The sequence below is a fragment of the Drosophila sechellia genome, chromosome 3R (assembly GCF_004382195.2).
Source record: "Drosophila sechellia strain sech25 chromosome 3R, ASM438219v1, whole genome shotgun sequence".
NCBI lineage: Eukaryota > Metazoa > Arthropoda > Insecta > Diptera > Drosophilidae > Drosophila > Drosophila sechellia.
The window spans coordinates 7310749-7317466 of record NC_045952.1 but is presented as its reverse complement, the minus strand read 5'-3'; positions in this window follow the sequence as shown (position 1 = coordinate 7317466).

Here is a 6718-nt window from a genome sequence, read left to right as displayed (position 1 = left end):
CTCGTGATATTTTTATTTCAAGAAAAGATCCGATTTCAGTTATACCATCTAGCTTAAATTTAGCGTTACGAGAATAGTCCCTCGGAGGAAGGGCCTTTTATCAAGATGCCAATAGCGTTCGTCCTATACACAAATTACTCAGACGTTATGAAACCCAGTCGAAAAATCGGAAAGTGTCTACCATTGAGGAAAGGTCTCTTGACCTTTGAGCGCTAAAAGTTTGTATTGGAACGAGAATGTTAAGGTTTAAAATCAGCTGAAAAGTACGTATATTCCACAATTATTTTTCTCCACATTTTTAGGATCAGAACATCAGAACTATATTTTTTGGAAAAGTCGACGGAAATTATTTTGTTTGGAGGTCCCAAATTCTATACACCTTCACGCTTATTCTTTCACACGAAAAAATCAATAAATTATTTTTATTGAATAACAAAAAAACACATTTATTACTTGAAAATTAATATATATAATAATAATAATTACCGAACCAACATACATACACATGCGACTCGTGTTGGACGAGATTACATTAAGAGAACTGTGAAAAATAATAAAAAAAAGGCTTACAATTAGAAAATGAAAGGTAAAATATTCTTTATAAGGATTTTTTAAAAATAAATAATAATAACAAAATGAACTACAATAATATGATACCTTCAACAATAGGTATAATTTATGTCGATTTCCCCAAATATAATCCGTCGAAAAGGCTTAGCCTCCTTGTAAAATAAACTTAAAACCGTAAAGGTACGGTTTTATATTAAACTGTCCCCAAACAACATCGCATCTAATAATTAACTAAATTATTAAGCAATTTAAAAGGTTGGGTTTTTATGGTATACTAGTTAACTTAATAGGTAGGCATTTAACATACGGTTTACATGGTATGTATTATATGAACTCTGCAATAAAATGTATGATTTATCTCGATAATAACAAGTATTATCCGTCGAAAATATATGAATTCTACAATAATAGGTAGGATTTATGCCGGTTAACAGAAACATTATGCGTCTGATTGAACATTGAAGTGTATGGTATTTTTTATTTGGTATATCTAAGCAACATAAAAATGACCCCAAATTCTATGAACTCTTTAACAATAGGTTTTATTTATCCCGATAACCCAAATCATTATCCGTAGAAAAGGCTTGGCCTCTTGGTAAAAGAAACTTAAAATCCATATAGGTAGGGATATAAAACTATCCCAATTCAAAATCGCGTCACATAATAAACAAAAAGTTGAAGCATCTTAAAAGGTATGATTTTTAGGACATATTCATTTACTTAATATGTAGGCATTGAACATACGGTATTTTTTTATGGTTTATCTAAGCAACATCAACATGACCCACAATTCTATGAAGTCCTTAACAATAGGTTTTATTTATCCCGATTATCCCAATCACTACCCTTCGAAAAGGCTTAGCCTCTTGGTAAAATAAACTAAATAAATCCATATAGGTAGGATGTCTTATAAAACTATCCCAATTCAAAATCGCATCACATAATAAACAAAAAGCTGAAGCATCATAAAAAGTCTGATTTTTAGGACATATTCATTTACTTAATAGGTAGGCATTGAACATACGGTATTTTTATATGGAATATCCTAGCAACTGCAACATGACCCACAATTATATAAACTGTTAAATAATGGGTATGATTTATCTCGACTACCCCAATGATTATTCTTCGAAAGGGCTTAGCCCCTTGGTAAAATAAACTTAAAATCCCTATAGGTAGGGTGTGATATCCAAATTCAAAATCTCGTCACATAATAAACAAAAATTTTAAGCATCCTAAAAGGTCTGATTTTTAGGACATATTCATTTACTCAATAAGTAGGCATTGAACATACGGTATTTTTATATGGTATATCTAAACAACTGCAACATTACTCCCACAATTATATGAACAAGATATTTTATGTATCCCGATAACCCCAATGATTATCCTTCGAAAAGGCTTAGCCTCTTGGTAAAATAAACTTAATTACCATATAGGTAGGATGTCTTATAAAACTGTCCCACTTCGAAATCTCGTCACATAATAAACAAAAAGTTGAAGCATCTTAAAAGGTAAGATTGTGATATCAAACTATCCCAATTCAAAATCTCGTCACATAATAAACAAAAAGTTGAAGCATCTTAAAAGGTCTGATTTTTAGGATATATTCATTTACTTAATAGGTAGGCATTGAACAATCGGTATTTTTATGTGGTATATCTTAGCAACTGCAACATGACTCACAATTATATGACCTCTTTAATAATGGGTATGATAAATAACGATTATCCCAATCATTATTCTTCGAAAAGGCTTAGCCTCTTGGTAAAATAAACTTAAAATTCATATAGGTAGAGTGTGTTATAAAACTGTCCCAATTCAAAATCGCGTCACATAATAAACAAAAAGCTGAAGCATCTTAAAAAGTCTGATTTTTAGGACATATTCATTTACTTAATAGGTAGGCATTGAACATACGGTATTTTTATATGGTATATCCTAGCAACTGCAACATGACCCACAATTATATAAACTGTTAAATAATGGGTATGATTTATCTCGACTACCCCAATGATTATTCTTCGAAAAGGCTTAGCCTCTTGGTAAAATAAACTTAAAATCCCTATAGGTAGGGTGTGATATCAAACTATCCAAATTCAAAATCTCGTAACATAATAAACAAAAAGTTTAAGCATCCTAAAAGGTCTGATTTTTAGGACATATTCATTTACTCAATAGGTAGGCATTGAACAATCGGTATTTTAATATGGTATATATAAACAACTGCAACATGACTCCTACAATTATATAAACTCTTTAAAAATATATTTTTTTAATCCCGTTTACCCCATTCATTATCCTTCGAAAAGGCTTAGCCTCTTGGTAAAATAAACTTAAAATCCATATAGGTAAAGTGTGTTATAAAACTGTCCCACTTCGAAATCTCGTCACATAATAAACAAAAAGTTGAAGCATCTTAAAAGGTAGGATTGTGATATCAAACTATCCCAATTCAAAATCTCGTCACATAATAAACAAAAAGTTAAAGCATCTTAAAAGGTCGGATTTTTAGGACATATAAATTTACTTAATAGGTAGGCATTGAACAAACGGTATTTTTTATATGCTTTATCAAAGCAACATCAACATGACCCACAATTATATTAACTCTTTAACAAAAGGTTTTATTTATCCCGATTATCCCAATCATTTCCCTTGGAAAAGGCTTAGCCTCTTGGTAAAATAATTTTAAAATCCCTATAGGTAGGGTGTGTTCTAAAACTGTCCCAATTCAAAATCGAGTCTGGTAATAAACAAAATTTAAAGCAACGCGAAGGATAGGATTTTTAGGACATACTAAATTATTTAATAGGAAGGCATTGAACATACGGAGTTTTTATATGGTATATCTAAGCAACTGCAACATTACTCCCACAATTATATAAACTCTTTAACAAGATATTTTATTTATCCCGATTACCCCAATGATTATCCTTCGAAAAGGCTTAGCCTCTTGGTAAAACAAATTTAATTTCCATATAGGTAGGATATCTTATAAAACTGTCCCACTTCAAAATCTCGTCACATAATAAGCATAAAGTTGAAGCATCTTAAAAGGTAGGATTGTGATATCAAACTATCCCAATTCAAAATCTCGTCACATAATAAACAAAAAGTTGAAGCATCTTAAAAGGTCTGATTTTTAGGACATATAAATTTACTTAATAGGTAGGCATTGAACAATCGGTATTTTTATATGGTATACCCTAGCAACTGCAACATGACCCACAATTATATAAACTCTTTAACAAGATATTTTATTTATCCCGATTACCCCAATGATTATCCTTCGAAAAGGCTTAGCCTCTTGGTAAAACAAATTTAATTTCCATATAGGTAGGATATCTTATAAAACTGTCCCACTTCAAAATCTCGTCACATAATAAGCATAAAGTTGAAGCATCTTAAAAGGTAGGATTGTGATATCAAACTATCCCAATTCAAAATCTCGTCACATAATAAACAAAAAGTTGAAGCATCTTAAAAGGTCTGATTTTTAGGATATATAAATTTACTTAATAGGTAGGCATTGAACAATCGGTATTTTTATATGGTATACCCTAGCAACTGCAACATGACCCACAATTATATAAACTCTTTAACAAGATATTTTATTTATCCCGATTACCCCAATGATTATCCTTCGAAAAGGCTTAGCCTCTTGGTAAAACAAATTTAATTTCCATATAGGTAGGATATCTTATAAAACTGTCCCACTTCAAAATCTCGTCACATAATAAGCATAAAGTTGAAGCATCTTAAAAGGTAGGATTGTGATATCAAACTATCCCAATTCAAAATCTCGTCACATAATAAACAAAAAGTTGAAGCATCTTAAAAGGTCTGATTTTTAGGACATATAAATTTACTTAATAGGTAGGCATTGAACAATCGGTATTTTTATATGGTATACCCTAGCAACTGCAACATGACCCACAATTATATAAACTCTTTAACAAGATATTTTATTTATCCCGATTACCCCAATGATTATCCTTCGAAAAGGCTTAGCCTCTTGGTAAAACAAATTTAATTTCCATATAGGTAGGATATCTTATAAAACTGTCCCACTTCAAAATCTCGTCACATAATAAGCATAAAGTTGAAGCATCTTAAAAGGTAGGATTGTGATATCAAACTATCCCAATTCAAAATCTCGTCACATAATAAACAAAAAGTTAAAGCATCTTAAAAGGTCGGATTTTTAGGACATATAAATTTACTTAATAGGTAGGCATTGAACAAACGGTATTTTTTATATGCTTTATCAAAGCAACATCAACATGACCCACAATTATATTAACTCTTTAACAAAAGGTTTTATTTATCCCGATTATCCCAATCATTTCCCTTGGAAAAGGCTTAGCCTCTTGGTAAAATAATTTTAAAATCCCTATAGGTAGGGTGTGTTCTAAAACTGTCCCAATTCAAAATCGAGTCTGGTAATAAACAAAATTTAAAGCAACGCGAAGGATAGGATTTTTAGGACATACTAAATTATTTAATAGGAAGGCATTGAACATACGGAGTTTTTATATGGTATATCTAAGCAACTGCAACATTACTCCCACAATTATATAAACTCTTTAACAAGATATTTTATTTATCCCGATTACCCCAATGATTATCCTTCGAAAAGGCTTAGCCTCTTGGTAAAACAAATTTAATTTCCATATAGGTAGGATATCTTATAAAACTGTCCCACTTCAAAATCTCGTCACATAATAAGCATAAAGTTGAAGCATCTTAAAAGGTAGGATTGTGATATCAAACTATCCCAATTCAAAATCTCGTCACATAATAAACAAAAAGTTGAAGCATCTTAAAAGGTCTGATTTTTAGGATATATTCATTTACTTAATAGGTAGGCATTGAACAATCGGTATTTTTATGTGGTATATCTTAGCAACTGCAACATGACTCACAATTATATGACCTCTTTAATAATGGGTATGATAAATAACGATTATCCCAATCATTATTCTTCGAAAAGGCTTAGCCTCTTGGTAAAATAAACTTAAAATTCATATAGGTAGAGTGTGTTATAAAACTGTCCCAATTCAAAATCGCGTCACATAATAAACAAAAAGCTGAAGCATCTTAAAAAGTCTGATTTTTAGGACATATTCATTTACTTAATAGGTAGGCATTGAACATACGGTATTTTTATATGGTATATCCTAGCAACTGCAACATGACCCACAATTATATAAACTGTTAAATAATGGGTATGATTTATCTCGACTACCCCAATGATTATTCTTCGAAAAGGCTTAGCCTCTTGGTAAAATAAACTTAAAATCCCTATAGGTAGGGTGTGATATCAAACTATCCAAATTCAAAATCTCGTAACATAATAAACAAAAAGTTTAAGCATCCTAAAAGGTCTGATTTTTAGGACATATTCATTTACTCAATAGGTAGGCATTGAACAATCGGTATTTTAATATGGTATATATAAACAACTGCAACATGACTCCTACAATTATATAAACTCTTTAAAAATATATTTTTTTAATCCCGTTTACCCCATTCATTATCCTTCGAAAAGGCTTAGCCTCTTGGTAAAATAAACTTAAAATCCATATAGGTAAAGTGTGTTATAAAACTGTCCCACTTCGAAATCTCGTCACATAATAAACAAAAAGTTGAAGCATCTTAAAAGGTAGGATTGTGATATCAAACTATCCCAATTCAAAATCTCGTCACATAATAAACAAAAAGTTAAAGCATCTTAAAAGGTCGGATTTTTAGGACATATAAATTTACTTAATAGGTAGGCATTGAACAAACGGTATTTTTTATATGCTTTATCAAAGCAACATCAACATGACCCACAATTATATTAACTCTTTAACAAAAGGTTTTATTTATCCCGATTATCCCAATCATTTCCCTTGGAAAAGGCTTAGCCTCTTGGTAAAATAATTTTAAAATCCCTATAGGTAGGGTGTGTTCTAAAACTGTCCCAATTCAAAATCGAGTCTGGTAATAAACAAAATTGAAAGCAACGCGAAGGATAGGATTTTTAGGACATACTAAATTATTTAATAGGAAGGCATTGAACATACGGAGTTTTTATATGGTATATCTAAGCAACTGCAACATTACTCCCACAATTATATAAACTCTTTAACAAGATATT